Here is a 19759-nt window from a genome sequence, read left to right on the forward strand (position 1 = left end):
AGAACAAAGATATGCTCAATTAATATTTGGCAAAGGTACAAGAGCATACAATGGAGTCAAGACAGTCTCTTCAATAAATGGCCTTGGGAAAATTGGACAGATACATGCAAAAAAATGAAACTAGACCACCAACTTACACCATACACAAAAATAAAATCAAAATGGATAAAGGACTTAAACATAAGACGGGAAACCATAAAAATCTTAGAAGATTCCATAGGCAGCAAAATAAGAGACATATGCCAAAGCAATATCTTCACCGATACAGCTCCTAGGGCAATGAAAGAAAACTAAGGAGGAAATAAACAAATGGGGCTACATCAAAATAAAAGGCTTCTGCACAGCAAAAGAAACCATCAACAAAACACCAAGAAAGCCCACTGCATAAGAGAACATATTTGCCAATGTTATCTCTGATAAGGGTTTAATCTCCAACATTTACAGGGAACTTATACAATTTAACAAAAGGAAGATAAACAATCCAATCAAAACATGGGCAACGGACCTAAATAGAAAATTTTCGAAAGAGGACATACAGAAAGCCAAGAGACGTATGAAATCATGCTCAAAGTCACTAATCATCTGAGAGATGCAAATCAAAACAACGAGGTCAAAACCGGTTTGGATCAGTGGATAGAGCGTCGGCCTGCGGACTAAAAGGTCCCAGGTTCGATTCCGGTCAAGGGCATGTACCTGGGTTGCGGGCACATCCCCAGTAGGAGATGTGCAGGAGGCAGCTGATCGATGTTTCTCTCTCATCGATGTTTCTAACTCTCTTTCTCTCTCCTTTCCTCTCTGTAAAAAATCAATAAAATATATATTTAAAAAAAAACAACAACAACAACAACAATGAGGTACCATCTCACACCTGTCAGGATGGCTATCATCAACAAATCAACAAATGTGACAAGTGCTGGAGAGGATGTGGAGAAAAAAGAACCCTCTTGCACTGCTGGTGGGAATGCAGATTGGTACAGCCACTGTGGAAAACAGTATGGAGTTTCCTCAAAAAATTAAAAATGGAACTCCATTTGACCCTGTGATCCCACTTCTAGGAATATATCCCAGGAAACCAGAAACACCAATCAGAAAGGATATATGCACCCACATGTTCATAGCAGCACAATTCACCATAGCTAAGATCTGGAAACAGCCTAAGTGCCCATCAGTAGATGAATGGATTAGAAAACTGTGGTACATCTACACGATGGAATACTATGCTGCTCTAAAAAGGAAGGAACTCTTGCCTTTTGCAACAGCATGGATGGAACTGGAGAGCATTATGCTAAGTGAAATAAGCCAGTCGATGAAGGAAAAATACCACATGATCTCACTCATTCATGGATAATAGAGACCATTATAAACTTTTGAACAATAATAGATACAGAGGCAGAGCTGCCTCAAACAGATTGTCAAACTGCAGCGGGAAGGCCAGGGAGGGTGGGTGCAGGAGGTAGGGGGGTAAGAGATCAACCAAAGGACTTGTATGCATGCATATAAGCATAACCAATGGACATAAGACACCGGGGGATAGGGGAGGCTAGGGGACTGTCTAGGGCGGGGGGAAAAAATGGACACATATGTAATACCCTTTGTAATACTTTAAGCAATAAAAAAATAAATAAAAAATAAAAAAAAATTAAAAATGGAACTTCCATTTGATCCAGTAATCACACTTCTAGGAATATATCCCAAGAAGCCAGAAACACCAATCAGAAAGGATATATGCACCTCTATGTTCATAGCAGCACAATTTACAATAGCTAAGATTTGGAAACAGCCTATGTGCCCATCAGCAAATGAGTGGATAGAAAACTGTGGTACATCTACACAATGGAATTCTATGCTGCTGTAAAAAAGAAGGAAGTCTTACCATTTGCAACAGCATGGATGGAACTAGAAAGCATTATGCTAAGTGAAATAAGCCAGACAGAGAAAGATAAATAGCACATGATCTCACTCATTTGTGAAATATAACATAAACTGATGAACAAAAATAGAACCAGAGACATAGAAACATCGGACAGACCTATAAGGGAAGACGGGGGGGGGGGGAGGTGGTGAGAGATCAACCAAAGGACTTGTATGAATGCATATGAGCAAAACCAATGGACACAACAGTGTGGGGGGTGAGGGTTTGTGCTTGGGGTAGGGGTGGTGGGGGAGAGGTCAATGGGGGGAAAAAGGAGACTCGTAATACTTTAAACAATAAAGAATTTAAAAAAGAAGAACAAAAATTCAAGAAACTTAGTGATAAATGTCATTATTCTGAAATGACTTGGCATTAATTATTTTTTTAAAATATATTTTATTGATTTTTTATAGAGAGGAAGGGAGAGAGATAGAGAGTTAGAAACATCGATGAGAGAGAAACATCAATCAGCTGCCTCCTGCACACCTCCTACTGGGGATGTGCCCGCAGCCCAGGTACATGACCGGAATCAAACCTGGGACCTTTCAGTCCACAGGCCGACACTTTATCCACTGAACCAAACCAGTTACGGCTGACTTTGCATTTATTAATCCTGATCTAAATTATTTTTAAAGATGATATAATTTTTAAAGATGAATAATTTTTATTTCTTTTAATTAGTCAAAACATTCTACAAATTAACTTCATATCATGTTAAAAATCCAAAAAGTAATAAAAATACATATCATTGAGATATGAATACCAGTATATTTTGAAAATATTAGGGATAATGAAACAGAAATACTAAGAGAAAATTTCCTATACATTTGTACCACTGTCTTAAGCAAAACAACAAGTTGAGATGGCAGTGTTATTTTTTTTTAATCTTGAAACATAGTAGGCCTCAACATTTCCTGAATAAATAAAATGAATCCTAACAATAGGTATTTTCTAAGAAAAAAGGAAAGGAGAATTTCAATTTTGACAGGCTATCAGACAGCTTGAGGCTGGATATTTATAGCACTCAAAGAGAGGCTTACAGTTCAAGTTAGTCAAGAAACAGGTTAACAAGGAATGCTTATAGGATATGATAGCTGCACCTAGAAAAGGATAACCATCCAATTGTTATGAACTCAAATTCAAAGAAAACAGCAGTAAATAATACAAATTTAAATACAAATAAAAGCAGTAAATAATACTAATCTGTAGGAGTTCATAACAGAGTGAAATCAAGGATAACCTGGGCGACAAGGGAAGTTTCATGGAAAGGTAAGACTTGAGTTGAGCCATAGTATGTAGAGCATGGGGAAAAATAAGGTGAAATAGAGCATCTATTTTTTAATGTTTTATATTTACTTCAGAGATAGGAAGGGAAAGAGAGAGAGAGAGAGAGAGAGAGAGAGAGAGAGAAATATCAATGATGAGAGACAATCATTGATTAGCTGCCTCCTGCATGGCCTCTACTTGGGTTCGAGCCCACAACCTGAGCATGTGTCCTGACCACGAATCAAACAATGGCCTCCTGTTTCATAGGTCGATGCTCAACCACTGAGCCACAATGGCCAGGCATGGCATCTATTTTTATAATGACTGAAGCTTGCAATTCACTATTATTTTAAAGCGTTTATGTTTTCTTGTTTTATTTTGCAAGGAAGGGGGAGAAAAGAGATCAACATATGTCCTAGGATACTTAAAAAATGAATACAAAAGAGAAGGTTGCTACTCTCTACCTTCCCAACCCCATTTTTACTAAATTATAATTTCTGAACAGCCCTGCCACTTTGCTTCAGGGAAATAGGTCAGGAAATGAACAAAATGTACAACTGTAAAATTTTCCATATTTAGCTTTATACTGTACTAGAGGCCTGGTGCACAAAATTCATGCGGGGTGGAGGGGTGTCCCTCAGCCCAGTTTGCACCCTCTCCAATCTGGGCTATCCCTCTCACAAGCCAGGACTGCTGGCTCCCAACTGCTCGCCTGCCTGCCTGCCTGATTGCCCCTAACCACTCCCCTGCCAGCCTGATCGATGCATAACTGTTTCCCTGCCGGGCCGATTGCTCCTAACTGCCCTCCCCTGCCAGCCTGGTTGCCCCCAACTGCCCTCCTCTGCCGACCCGGTCACCCCTAACTTCCCTCCCTTGCCAGCCTGATTGCCCCCAACTTCCCTCTCTTTCAGGCCTGGTCCCTCCCAACTGCCCTCCACTGCCGGCCATCTTGTGTCCACATGGGGGAAGCCATCTTGTGTGTTGGAGTGATGGTCAATTTGTAAATTACCTCTTTATTGGATAGAATTATTCAAAAGATGTATGCACATGTAGAAAGTGGCTTATTTGGGGAATTATGGTAATTGGAAACACAAAGGCTTGCTTGGAAAAACTGAAGAGTCATTGAGGAGAAAATCAGAGTTCCATGAAGACAGTGTGGAATTCAACTGTGAAACTGAAGGAATAAAACAAAATATCTGAAAGCAAAGATGAAAAATACTTGGCATTCCTGTATAGATGTTTGCAAATAAGAAGTAGATAGTGTTGTAGTTTTTTTTTTTTTTTTTTTTTATGGTCACAATATTTTAGCAGCTTCTCTCGTTGGAGGTAGAATCTATTCTTCCAACCCTTGAATCTGGATTTGGGTATGTGACTTGTTTTGACCTATGAGACATTAGCAAACGTGACAGAAACAAAGGTCCAGCAAATACTTGGGCATTGGTTTTTCCTCTCTATTGCTTCTGGGAATTCCTATGTCACCATGCAATCAGGTCTATCAGATATGTTTAATTTTATATATATAAACACCAGTATATACTCCCTTGGCACCTTATACTTCCCAATAAAACTTTTCAAATTTCAAATAACTAATGATATCATCAGGTACATAATGCCCCGATAGGATCTATACTTAGCAATACAGTCTGTTTAATCATGTTTCTATTTTCAGTATCTGGCATATTAAGAGCTCAGCAAGTGTTTCCTGAATAAATAAGTGAAAACAAATCTTAACCCCTTTTTATAGCATTTTATGCTGCAGTAGGCTGAAAAATTCAAATGCTGGCTCACAAAAGGGGAGATCAGACTTCAAGGAATAGGATATGTATTGGCAAGTGAAATGTAGATGGTATACCTTGTGAAGGGGGGTGGGGAACAAAAAGGGTCCAGAAATATATATTAGCACTTAACCTGTTTTTACCAGGAAGTAAACAGAGTTGTTATTTCCTTAAACATTTATTGCAATAAACATGGATTTATACTGACATATAGAAATTATGTTTCTCATTTTTCAGTTTTTTGCAGGAAATTTTGGATGAAAACAATGACTTGCACAAGTGCCTGAAGCTGGCTCACCCAGTTCTCCCGGGGCAGCTGTGCACACCTCTTCCTCACTGTGTGTTCAGTTTGGTGATGTGAAATCAGCCACAGAAAAAAATAGGTAACCATGAATTTTGACAAATGCCATAAATCGAGGCTGTGGGTGGGTTGGGGAGGGGATGTTTACTGGGAGGGTTATCAGAACATCATTACCTGGTGCCTGATAGAAAAATGGAAACATAAAGATGAAATTTCCTAATTTTTCTTTTCTTTTTATTTTATTTATTTATTTGTTTATTTATTTATTTGTTTTTGGCTGCTGACAGTTTTCTGTACTGAGAGGTGATCTGCTCAAGTTACCTTAATAAGGCTGCCTGATCTTTCTGGAAAGATCCACTTGTGCAGTTCTATAATTACGTGGTTATTGAGTAAATATCCACCTATGAGTGAAGAATATAAAATAATTATTTGGGGTGAGGGAAAAAGCATAAAGCTCAGATGTTGGAAAGTGAAATTAGGAGGTATCCTTGCTCCTGTATCCACTGTGATCCTCACATTAACATAGGTTTTACAAAGAGTTATTAGGAAGAAGAAAAGCTAAACCCAAGTCCCTTTGCTTTGAGAATTAAAGTCACTAAACCATTTACAGTGCCCTAAATGACAACAAGCAGAAATGGATACATTCCCTCATTTCCATCCCCGTCTGGAGGAAAGATCACCTCTGGGAAGAGAGTCTGGCCCACTTCCCAAACTCAACGGCAGCCACTAGACTACAAAGGATGTGTGCGCACACACCGCTGGATCTATGCCCATCACATGACTGATGCTAAAGGCCTTTACAACAAAGTCACTTAGGTATGAGTGGAGAAGGGGGACACATGTGCCCTTACAATAAGGGAAATTAAAGACCTGGGTCACTAAGAAGTTTAATACTTAAGGCTCAAGGCAGGTTTTGGTACATGTGTATGTGGATGAGGAGGTTATGTGGCTAACTGAAGAACACTGTACAGATAAATTATGAAGGATCAATAGCTGTAGTGGACAGGACCTTCCACCACATGATGGGGGCGGGGGGTAGTCACATTACTCTAGTGTAACTTGCATTACCCCAACTCCTTGGATGGCACCAGATTTCTACCTGGTGGCAGAAGAAACTGAAACTATAGTAATAGGCTAGGCTGTCCAGTGTTGAACATTTGTTGACATAAATCTTGAGGGGCAAATCTAGCATATAAGGATCATAATTTTATCTTTATTTTTCACTGCTATATTATTAATACCTGGATTAGTGTCTAGCACTTAATAATAGGCACTCAAAAGAGAGTTGGAGGAATGACTGAATGAATGAATCTGGTGTTCATTTCATTCTCACCTGAGGATAGCAACAGATTATGCATTAAAGTCTGACTCAACCACTTAGTTCAGTGGTTCTCAACCTTGGCTGCACATTAGAATCACCTGGGAATCTTTTTAAAATCCTGACTTCTGGGCCTCATCCTCTGGAAATTCTGTTTCTTTGTTACTAATGTTGTGGCCCCACCCCATAACAAAGAAACAGAATTTCCAGAGGATGAGGCCCAGAAATCAGAATTTTAAAAGATTCCCAGGAGATTCTAATGTGCAGCCAAGGTTGAGAACCACTTACTTAATTGAAGTAACCCTAGGAAAACTTGGGAGGAGAATTCCAAGAGAAATACCATATATTTCCAGAACTCTACCAGGCAGGTACTACCTCTGAGTTATTGTATTTTGAATGCTAACCAAATATGACTTAAGTTTACATCTCAAGATGATAAAGCCAGACATAACTTTTTTATTTAAAAAAATTATATTTGACTAGAAGCCTGATGCATGAAATTCATGCAAGAGTAGGCCTTCCTTCCCCCAACTGCCAGCACCAGCTCCCCTCTGGCACCTGGGACCTGGACTTCCCTCCCACCGCGGGCAGACACCCAGAACCCAGGCTTCCCTCACAGCCCCAGCTTCATCAGGAAGGTCATCAGCAAGATATGCAAATTAACTGCCAACCAAGATGGCGGCCGGCAGCCAGGCAGCTGAAGCGAACAGGAGGCTTGCTTGCTCCAGTGAAGGAGGAAGCCAAGGTTCCCTGCCTGCCGCTGCCAGTCTCTGAGCTGCAGTATAAGAAACAATGTTGCAATTATAGAAGGTAAATAAACCCCAGAAACCTACTTTCAGCTGTCAGAGCTGGAGCTAGCAGGACTACAACAGTGTTACAATTATAGAACCCAAACAAACCCAGATACCTGCATTCAGCAGCCGAGGTCTCAGAGCTGGAGCCAAGCCTCAGAGCTAAAGCTGGCTCTCAGTTCCAGTGACAGCCACAGAAGGTAAATAAATCCCAGAATAAAAAAAAAGAAAAAAAGGAGAGGTTGGGAGATTCAGTCACCCGCCAGCCTGAAAATGGCCCTCAGCCCCTCACCCAGACTGGCCAGGCACCCCAGTGGGGACCCCCACCCTGAAAGGGGTGTGACCAGCTACAAAGAGCCATCATCCCCTCATCCAGGCTGGCCAGGCACCCAAGCAGGACCCCCACCCTGAAGGGGGTGTGACCAGATGCAAACAGCCATCATCCCCTCACCCAGGCTGGCCAGGCACCCCAGTGGAGACCCCCACCCTAATCCAGGACACCCTTAAGAGCAAGCCAGCTGGCCCCCACCCGTGCACCAGGCCTCTATCCTTATAGTAAAAGGGTAATATGCAAACTGACCCTAACAGCAGAAGGACTGGAAATGACTGGTCACTATGACACACACTGACCACCAGGGGGCAGACGCTCAATGCAGGAGCTGCCCTCTGGTGGTCAGGGCACTCTCACATGGGAAGAGCTCTGCCCAGCCACAAGCAAGGCTGATGGCTGCCAGTACAGCGGTGGTGGTAGGAGCCTCTCCTGCCTCCTCAGCAGCGCTAAGGATGTCCGACTGCAGTTTAGGCCTGCTCCCCACTGGCAAGTGGACATCCCCCAAGGGCTGCCGGGTTGCCAGAGGGATGTCTGATTGCCATCTTAGGCCCAATCCCCCGGGGAGCAGGCCTAAGCCAGCAGGTCATTATCTCCCAAGGGGTCCCAGACTGCGAGAGGGCACAGGCCGTGCTGAGGTGCCCCCCCCTACCCCCTGAGTGCACAAATTTTTGTGCACTGGGCCTCTAGTCCTCCTATCTAATAAAAGAGAAACATGGTAATTGGCCTACGACCGCTACCCTTCCCATTGGCTAATCAGGGCAATATGCAAATTAACTGCCAGCCAAGATGGCAGCCGGCAGCCAGGCAGCTTGAAACTAACATGAGGCTTTCTTGCTTAAGTGACGGAGGATTCCAACGTTCCCCGCCTGCCTTGCCGGCCTCTGAGCTTGCAGTTTAAGAAACATTGTAATGAATATAGAAGCTAAACAAAACCCCAGGAACCTGCTTTAGTCCGTCGGACTTCAGCCAGCAGGATCGCAACATTGTAAGCAAAGGCCAGAAAACTACTTTCAGCAGCGGAGGCCTAAGAGCTGGAGCCAAGCCTCAAAGCTAAAGCTGGCCCAGAATAAAAAAAAAAGAAAAAGAAAAAAAGGAGCAGTTGGGAGCCTCAGTCACCCCCAGCCTGAAAACAGCCCTTAGCCCCTCACCCAGACTGGCCAGGCAACCCAGTGGGGACCCCCACCCTGAAGGGTGTGTGACCAGCTGCAAACAGCCATCATCCCCTCACCCAGGCTGGCCAGGCACCCCAGTGGGGACCTCCACCCTGATCCAGGACACCCTTCAGGGCAAACCAGCCAGCCCCACCCATGCACCAGGCCTCTATCCTATATAGTAAAAGGGTAATATGCCTCCCAGCACTGGGATCAGTGTGACAGGGGGCAGCTCCCAAACACCCTGATCAGCCCTGCTCTGTGCCTGATAGGGGGGAGCTCCCCAACCCCCTGATCACCCTGCGGCTCTGTGTGTGACAGGGTGCGGTGCCCCAACCCCCTGATCGGCCCTGCTCTGTGTGTGACAGGGTACAGAGCCCCAACCACCCTGATGGGCCCTGCTCTGTGAGTGACAGGGGGCAGTGCACCAACCCCCTGATTGGCCCTGCCTTGAGTGTGACAGGGGGCGGCGCCCCAACTCCCCAATCGGCCCTGCTGTGAGCCTGACCAGGGGCTGCACCTAGGGATTGGGCCTGCCCTCTGTCACCCGGGAGCAGGCCTAAGCCAGCAGGTCATTATCTCCCGAGGGGTCCCAGACTGCGAGAGGGCACAGGCCGGGCTGAGGGATCCCCCCTCGCCCCCGAGTGAACAAATTTTTGTGCACCGGGCCTCTAGTATATATATAAAAGCCCAGCGACCAGAATGGCAGAACGACCAGAACAACCAGAATGACTGGTGGCTATGGCACATACTGCAGCAGCCAACCAGCCTGATCTGGACCCTGACTGGACCCCCTGGCCAGCCTGGCCAGCCTGGCCCCCGATCTGCCCCAACACCCCAATCAGGGGTGGGCCTGGCCGGCCAACTGCCTGTGGCCCCTCCCACCCCCCACTGGCCCAACCCGATGAGCCCCCATCGGGGCAGGATGGCAGGACCCCATCTGTGCACAAATTTGTGCACCGGGCCTCTAGTATTTAATATAATGAAAAAAATTCTTTTTACCTATTATATCTCTGAAATAGTAATTGATTGAAAATATTGCATATACATACATACACAAAAACAGTTATCCTCATTCACAGAAGATATGGTTTTAAGTCACATAAATAGCAAATACTCCAAATACTGTACTGTGTCTTATAGAGAGTAGTAAAAAGCCTGACTTTAAGGAACCATGAAGACAGATTTATAATATAGGCTCTTATTCTACAATTGGCTGCCTAAAAACTGACAACCTAAGCTAGGGATGCAAAATGTAAAACCAGGACTCCTAAATTATGAAACCATAAATTTGCAGAATTGTTTAGCCACATATATACATTAGAATATATTACTATTCTCATGCAAACACATCTATAACTACTTGTACATGGTGTAAAAACCATATGCAAATTTTAAAAATACTTCAGATATTTCAAATTTCCTTAGAACTACAATATACTGTAAAAGTGGACTATAAATAACTATCAAGTTACCACTCACTTCAAATATAAGAAATATCATTAATAAATTATGTAACAAAAAAATTGATGTGGGTCACATACAAAAATTATGTGAAACATTAAAGTGAAGAAACATGGAAATAATATATAACTCACCTGAGAGTTCATTTTAGGAATTAAAGCAAATTCTATGAATAAAAACTTTAAGAGAACACTCTCTTATTTGGTTCTTATATTTAGGATACCCATGAAAAAAGAGAACAGTTCATTATACAATGTGCACAGGTGGCATAGATAGCTCAATAAGGGAATGAAATTTACTATTGGCTTTTTTTTTCTGAAATCTTCAGTATTAGTCTGTCTTCCTAATTTCCATCCTCAAATATCCAAAGTGTTTGACATGCAAAATGTACAATTTCAAATGGCTTCTGTGTAATTAATTAACTCTACTAATTATTACCAGTGCATCAAATACAACTTAGAATTGCCCTATCAATTGACTTTGAAAATCCTTTTATCAACAACACTAAGTTGCAAAAAAGTTAACCAATAGTATCAGGGAAAAATGCTTCTTTCTTTTTCAAAGAAAAGATATTTGGAATAAAGAAACAATGCGATTATTTATTTTATAGTGCAGCAGAGACAGGAATCCTATATAATAAAAGGGTAATATGCAAATTGACCCTAATGGAGGAACAACTGGTCGCTATGATGCACACTGACCACCAGGGGGCAGACATTCAACACAGGAGCTGCCTCTTGGTGGTCAGTGCGCTCCCACAGGTGGAGCTCCACTGAGCCACAAGCCAGGCTGAAGGGCTAGCAGGCTGCCAGAGGGATGTCTGACTGCCAGCTTAGGCCCAATCCTCCAGGGGAGTGAGTCTAAGTCAGCAGGTGGACATACCCTGAGGGCTCCTGGGCTGCCAGAGGGATGTCTGACTGCCAGCTTAGGCCGATCCCCCGGGGAGCGAGCCTAAGTTGGCAAGTGGATATCCCCAGAGGGCTCCCGGACTGCAAGAGGGCACATCCCCTGAGTGCATGAATTTTCGTGTACCGGGCCTCCAGTTTAAAATAAGAGAATAAGAAGTTATAATGAAAATAGTCTCCAGTGGTAGTGAGGTTTCTTTCCTATTTGTGAGAATGAGAATTTACTAATTATAAAACTTTCAAATGTTTGCAAAATCATTTGGAGAATTATGTGATATGGGTACTAATTATCAAATTCCTTATTGCTTCATAATATGACCATCTCAACTTTTAAAAATAGTCATGATCAAGTGAATATATGTGCTCCAGTCTTCCAGTTAATCGTCATCTTGCTGCATTCAGTCACCTATAAACAAGGTGCATTTGAATCCGGCTCTAAGGCTTGCTAGTCATGTGGATTGGGCAAGTCAATCTTTTGTGTTTAGTTTCTTTATTTGTAAAATGGAGATCATAGTAATACTTACCTCATTGATTAAAATCAAGGATTAATTCATTCTTCACTATCTGAACTTCCTCTTACAAATATTTAAATTTCATCTCCAGTCATTCTTTACCTCTAGGCACACTATCCTAATGCTTTAGCCACACCATGTTTGCCATCCCTTGCATACAACTGGTCCTTCCTTCTTTGCCTTCAGAACTCCTATTCATTTTTCAAAGCCTGCCTCTGCCTCTCTGAAGCCACCTTTGGTCTCTCTCAGCAGATTCCACATTTTCCTCCTAATGACAATTTTTTGGAAATGAAAGATTAGAAAGAAAAAGTCTAGGCCCAATTTTTAGCTTTTTCTTTTCCACCATATTATTTTTTACCTCAGTTGTAAAATACTATATTATAATTATAGGTACTACCATTGATAAATCAGAATCATGTTGTATGATAGCTTTGTGCTAGGTGTTTTATTACATTATCTCTGGACATTGGGTCCATTATGCATTAATGTCCCCAAAGGTAATAAACTAGTAACATAACTATTTTTCCCCTCAAATGAAATGAGCAAAAGAATATCAAGATAGAGGTATCATTTTCTCTATTAAATCCTTGACTTTAAAGTAATTTAATATTTGCTAAAAGCAATATATAATAAAGAAAATGTTGTTTTATTTAATTTTTAAGCCAGATTTAAAGATTAGTTTAACTTTTCCATTAAAGTTTTATATTTATGAATTCTTGAATAACAGAATAAAATGTAACTAGGTTTATCTTCATACAGCAAAACATACTTAGAAACTACTGTATTTACATGTTAGATGTTTGAAGGGTGATTAAATACTTGATGAGTGTTAATTATGTACCTAATTACATTATACAAATTTAATTTCTTAGTGACATATTATTGAACAAATCAATACAACACACAATGAAAGACCATCTCACACTCATTAGGATGGTTACTATCAAACAAACAGAAAGTAAGAAGTGTTAGCAAGGATTTTCTTTAGCATTTATCTAGTTTAATAAAAAGTGCTGGATATCATGGGAGGATGTAAATATGTATAAGGTGAAATTTGTCCCTCAATAAGCTTATAATCAAATAAGAAACATAACAAATATATATAACACAAGAAAAGATGCAAACTCAGAAAGAGAAGTTGGGAGGAGGAAGATAATTATTCTGCCAGCGGGAGTCGGGTAACACCAATGTATGGGCAGAATTGGCATTCTACTTCCGTGTGGAGGAAAGTCACTAATAAATGGAAGAGAGGAGAAAGAGGTAATGGACTATTGCAAAATAAGCCACGTGGTAGCATCAATTGCAGCTGCTGTATCAGATGTAAGCTCTCTGTTAGAGCACGTTAACATGACCTTAGATACAGGGTGATGTTGCTATTTATTGTTGGTCTGGCAATTGCATTTTTTATTACTATCAAGAAGGAGCACCAAAAAAAAAAACATTCCCTTGGGAAGTACAACAATATACAGGTGTCCCCAAAATGTATATACACCTTGAATGATTACAAACTCAGTATTTATTAACATACAGTTCAACTTCAAAATTTAAAAGAATCTATATAAATGAGTAACTTTTTTGTCAATGCCTGTTTTCTGTAGTGGACAACCTGGTACATACTTTAGGTCTTTAAAAAATGGTGGGCAGCCTGGCTAGCATGACTCAGTGGTTGAGGGTCTACCTATGAACCAGGAGGTCACAGTTCGATTCCTGGTCTGGGCACATGCCCAGGTTGCAGGCTTGATCCCCACTGGGGGAGTGTGGGAGGCAACCAATCAATGATTCTCTCTCATCATTGATGTTTCTTTCTCTCCCTCTCTGAAATCAATAAAAACATATATTTTTTAAAATGGTGGGCAAAGCAGGGGGGTGGGGGGAATGAGGAATGGAGGACATCTGTAATAGTATCAACAATAAAAATTAAATTAAAAATAAAATAAATAGGGAGAAACTAAGATGGCGGCATAGGTAAACACCGGGAAATTGCTGCCTCCCACAACAACTTCAAAAATACAACGAAAAGACAAAACGGACATCATCCAGAACTACAGGAAGGCTGGCTGAGTGTAAATTCTACAACTATAAGAAAAGAGAAAAGCACACTGAGACTCAGAGGAGCTGTGGAAGTAAAGTGCAAAGGTACGGAGGCTCGAGCGCACGCGCGGAAAGGGGCTGGTACCTGAGGATGCGGCTGTTTTTTTCAATCAGGAGGGAGTCACAAGCTCCCGACTGCTCTGAACTCAGGTTCCGGGAAGTCTCTGGGGACCAAGGACTCATATGGGGAGAAACTGGACCGTCTGGCAGCAGGCAGAACCCTGAACTTGAGGGCCGCTTTCCCTCAGTGGTGCTTGCAGCAATTATTGGGACACTGAGACGCTCGGACCCTTAGGGCAGGGCTGAGGACCAGCCATAGCTGCTTGCTCCCCACTTTGATTCCCTGAGACCCCGCCCCACCCAGGCTATGGCAGAGGCTTTTACATATGAATGCCCTGGCCCTTTGCAACCTGAAAATTACCTAACAAATTGCAGCTGGGCCAGACAGACCCAGAACTTCCAAGAGAAGGCCCAAGGCCCCACAGCAGCTTGCATTGCTTCATAGCTGGGCCTCATCAGGGCACCTCCAAACTCCAAAAAAGGAAGGGGAATCTGCAGTTCTCTTCGTAGCTCCTGCTGGGTAACCTCAGGCAGAGGCTAAATTAGCACCTCCTTAGATCCAAGAGCCAGTGTACCCAGTGGTCAGAGGGGGACCATCCAGATTACAACTCCTCAGATCCATAAGGGAAACACTCAGGGCGCAGACTCAGTGAGCACCAAAGCCCCACTGAAGCAAGTCTTGCCCCAGAAGGGTGTCTTCAGCACAGAAGTTCTCCCACTGCAGACACAGCTGATTCTCACTGCCAATTGGCCTGGAGGTCAATTCCTCCCAGTGATCCTACAACAATCAAGGCTTAACTACAACAAGACTGTGCACAAAGCCCACAAGGGGGTGCACCAAGAGTGTCCACCTCAGGTAATTGGGGAGGCTGAGCCACTGGGCCCTACAGGACACCTAGCACACAAAACCACTCTACCAACACAGGGAAGCATCAAAAATGCGGAGACAAAGAAACAGGTCACAAATGACAGAAATGGAGGAAAGCAAACGACTGGATATAGAGTTCAAAACCACGTTTATAAGGTTTTTCAAGAATTTTATGGAAATCGCCGATAAATTTAGTGAGACCCTGGCGGATATGAAAAAAGACCAACTAGAAATTAAGCATACACTGACTGAAATAAAGAATAATATACAGAGATCCAACAGCAGACAAGAGGATCCCAAGAATCAAGTCAAAGATTTGAAATACGAAGAAACAAAAAATACCCAACCGAAAAAGAAAAAAGAAAAAAGATTCCAAAAATATGAAGATAGTGTAAGGAACCTCTGGGACAACTTCAAGCGTACCAACATCAGAATTATAGGGGTGCCAGAAGAAGAGAAAGGGCAAGATATAGAAAACCTATTTGAAGAAATAATGACAGAAAACTTCCCCTACCTGGTCAAAGAAATAGACTTACAAGTCCAGGAAGCACAGAGAACCCCAAACAAAAGGAACCTAAAGAGGACCACACCAAGACACATCATAATTAAAATGCCAAGAGCAAAAGACAAAGAGAGAATCTTAAAAGCAGAAAGAAAAAGACAGTCAATTACCTACAAGGGAGTACCCATATGACTGTCACCTGATTTCTCAACAGAAACCATGCAGGCCAGAAGAGAGTGGAAAGAAATATTCAAAGTGATGAATAGCAATAACCTACAACCAAGATTACTTTATCCAGCAAAGCTATCATTCAGAATAGAAGGTCAGATAAAGAGCTTCACAGATAAGAAAAAGCTAAAGGAGTTCATCGCCACCAAACCAGCATTATATGAAATGCTGAAAGGTATTCTTTAAGAAGAGGAAGAAGAAAAAGGAACTCTTAACCATTTGCCACAGCATGGATGGAACTGGAGAGCGGATAAATATCACATGACCTCACTCATTTGTGGAATATAATGAACAACATAAACTGATGAACAAGGACTGATCCATAGATGGAGAGGCATTGATTGGACTCTCGGGCCTTGGAGGGAAGGTAGGGGAGGGTGGGGGTAAGGGGGAAAGATCAACCAAAGGACTTATATGCAAGCATATAGGCCTAACCAATGGACACGGACAACGGGGGGGGGGGCATGAGGGCATGAGCGGGGGGGGAGGGGAGGGGGCAACGTGGGGATAAGGAAACATATGTAATATTTTAATCAATAAAAAATATATTAAAAAATAATAATAAAATAAATAAAAATGACACTAATCTCTGCCATTTCCCATCACCTGCAATACTGATTTTCATTTCCTCTCATGGCCAAGGCAAAGAGTTTCAGAGCCTTTTCATTCACTGAAATAGTTCCCTCAGGCGAAGAAATGGATGTGAAGGTCCTGCCAATTACCAAATATGTCCATTAGTACTGTTCAGGGACCAGGGAAATGATCACAAAGTGGGTCAGCTTCCTCAGGAAACAGACTCTGAGGAGCATTCAAGGGGTTTGTTGAAGAGAGCTGCCTGCAATAACATCTGTGAGGAAATATGGGCAGCAGCATTGGGAAGCGAAAGAATTATGGTACAGCTGCAATGAAGACTTCAGTTTCCACAAGGGGCTCTGAAGCTGGGACGACCCTTCAGAGTTATACCAAATTGAGGCGGGATAGGAGTGGAGGGAGGGAGCTTTAACTCCTTCACTGACCATGAATTGAGTTCGATAAGCAAGGAGCAGCTCCTTAAGCTAAATGTCATTTCTGGGGAATGAGTAGGTGTGAACCGACTGCAGGCCACACCCATGGCAAATGGGGAAATAAATGCCACAGTCCTCCAGAGGGGACATTGGTGACTCATCATAACACCCACTACTGGGTTGACAGATTTAGAAATTTTTAAAAACATAAATAAAAGTATTACCTGGCCTACCTATACTAAAGGGTTATTTATTGTTTATCTAAAATTCAAATTTAACTGAGCATTGTGTATTTTATCTAGTCACTGTATCCACTGCACTTGTACTAAAGGGTAAGTACAAGAAAGAATTTCAAGGGTATTAATACATTATTCCTTCTGTAATCTTATTCTTTAAATACTACTAGTTCCACAAGAATGTGGGAGACCAAAATGAAAATTGGTTAACCTCAATAATTTTGGCTCTATTCGAGATTCTGAAGTGGTCCAACTATAGAGATTCCATGCTGCTAGCTACATTTTACCATCAGAAACAGAAGTATGCTTAGGAAGAATACTAGCAATACTAATGAGGGAGGATTGTGATAAAGACATAGCACTCAGTATACAGAAAGGGGAAGGATTGGAGCAAAGGCAGTAAGAACAAAAAGGAAGGGATGAGAGGAAACACCCTGAGATACTTTCAAAGAATTTTCTGACTACATGATGTAGAAAAATAGGAAGTGAGCAGAATCTAGTAAAATTGCATGCTCTTGATTTTATGTAATGAGGAGAAGAGAGAAATGATACAAGATATATGTAAAACAAAAGAATAAATAGGTTTAGAAGGAGAAAATTATATATTTGACAAATCATTCATCAGAATGTATAATATGTATGAATACTCTAATACATACCAAACTGTTGATATTGGTCAGGTATTCATATTCCATTAAACATATTTCACCTGAGACTTTATAGATATTTTTAACCATCTGGAATTTCTACAAGCTGTACTAAAGATGTTAAATTATATCAGTAATTCTATTAGCTAAGTATATATACAGTTCTGAGAAACTATAATTTTCAAAATTAAAATTTTAATTCAAAGGTTGGTTGCCACAGGGTGGGGGTTGGGAGAAATGGGAAGATATTGGCCAAAGGGTACAAACTTCTAGTTATAAAATGAGTATATTCTGGGGATCTATTATACTGCATGGTGACTGCAGTTAATAACACTGTATTACATACTTGAATGTTGCTAAAAGAGTAGATCTTAAAGATTAGAGCAGAAATAAATGACATAGAGACCAAAAAAATAATACAGAAAATCAATGAAACCAAGAGCTGGTTCTTCGAAAGGAAAAACAAGATTGACAAACCTCTAGCCATGCTCACCAAGAAGCAAAGAGAGAGGACCCAAATAAACAAAATCAGAAATGATAGGGGCGAAATAACAACAGACCCCCACAGAAATACAAATGATTGTTAAAAAATACTATGGAAAGCTCTACTCCAACAAACTAGACAACCTGGAAGAAATGGACAAATTCCTAGAAAAATACAACATTCCAAAACTCAATCAGGAAGAATCTAAAAATCTCAATAGGCCAATAACTATGGAAGAAATTGAAGCAGTCATCAAAAAGCTTCCAGCAAACAAAAGCCCAGGACCAGACGGATTCACAGGGGAATTTTACCAAACATTCAAGGAAGAACTAAAACCTATCCTCCTCAGACTACTACAAAAAATTCAGGAGGAAGGATCACTTCCAAGCTCATTCTATGAAGCCAGCATCACCCTAATACCAAAACCCGGTAAAGACAACACAATGAAAGAGAATTACAGGCCAATATCCCTCATGAACATAGATGCCAAAATCCTCAACAAAATCTTAGCAAATCGGATACAGCAGTACATCAGAAAGATCATACACCATGACCAAGTAGGATTCATCCCAGGGATGCAAGGATGGTACAATATCCGCAAATCAATAAACGTGATACATCACATAAACAAATTGAAAGAAAAAAACCACATGGTCATATCAATTGATGCAGGAAAAGCATTTGACAAAATCCAACACCCATTTTTGATAAAAACTCTCAGCAAGGTGGGAGTAGAAGGATCATACCTCAACATAATAAAAGCCATATATGACAGGCCCACAGCCAACATCATACTCAATGGACAAAACCTAACACCATTTCCCCTAAGAACAGGAACAAGACAGGGATGCCCGCTCTTACCACTCCTGTTCAACATAGTACTGGAAGTATTAGCCATTGCAATTAGACAAGAAGAAGAAATAAAAGGCATCCAAATTGGAAAAGAGGAAGTAAAACTGTCCTTATTTGCAGACGACATGATATTATACATATAAAACCCTAGAGACTCCATCAAAAAACTACTAGACTTAATACATGAATTTGGCAATGTAGCAGGATACAAAATTAACGCCAAAAATCTGAGGCATTTCTATACACCAATAGTGAACTTTTAGAAAGAGAGATTACAAAAACAATCCCATTTACCATCGCACCAAAAAAATTAAGCTACCTAGGAATAAACTTAACTAAAGAGGTAAAAGACCTCTACTCAGAAAACTACAGGACATTGAAAAAAGAGATAGAGGAAGACATAAACAGATGGAAGAACATACCGTGTTCATGGATTGGTAGGATCAACATCATTAAAATGTCCATACTACTCAAAGCAATCTATAAATTCAACGCACTTCCCATTAAAACACCAACGGCATACTTCACAGATCTAGAACGAACTCTCCAAAAATTCTTCTGGAATAAAAAAAGACCCCGAATAGCTGCAGCAATCCTGAGAAAGAACAAAGTAGGTGGGATCTCAATACCAGATATCAAGCTGTATTACAAAGCCACTGTTCTCAAAACTGCCTGGTACTGGCACAAGAACAGACATATAGATCAATGGAATAGAATAGAGAACCCAGAAATCGGCCCGAACCAATATGCTCAATTAATATTTGACAAAGGAGGCAAGAACATACAATGGAGCCAGGATAGTCTCTTCAATAAATGGTGTTGGGAAAATTGGACAGATACATGCAAGAAAATGAAACTAGACCACCAACTTACACCATACACAAAAATAAACTCAAAATGGATAAAGGACTTAAATGTACGACAGGAAACCATAAAAATTCTAGAAGAATCCAAAGATAACAAAATCTCAGGCATATGCCAAAGCAATTTCTTCACTGATACAGCTCCTAGGGCACTTGAAACTAAAGAGAAAATGAACAAATGGGACTACTTCAAAATAA

General features: G+C 41.2%; 1 protein-coding gene across 7 annotated transcripts in view; it reads right to left on the reverse strand.

The window, feature by feature from the left end:
- Positions 1-19759, reverse strand: part of SLC4A10 (solute carrier family 4 member 10) — a 240109-nt gene that overhangs the window by 135089 nt on the left and 85261 nt on the right. The gene's annotated exons all lie outside the window — the stretch shown is intronic.

The sequence above is a fragment of the Myotis daubentonii genome, chromosome 7 (assembly GCF_963259705.1).
Source record: "Myotis daubentonii chromosome 7, mMyoDau2.1, whole genome shotgun sequence".
In the NCBI taxonomy this organism is placed as follows: Eukaryota; Metazoa; Chordata; class Mammalia; order Chiroptera; family Vespertilionidae; genus Myotis; species Myotis daubentonii.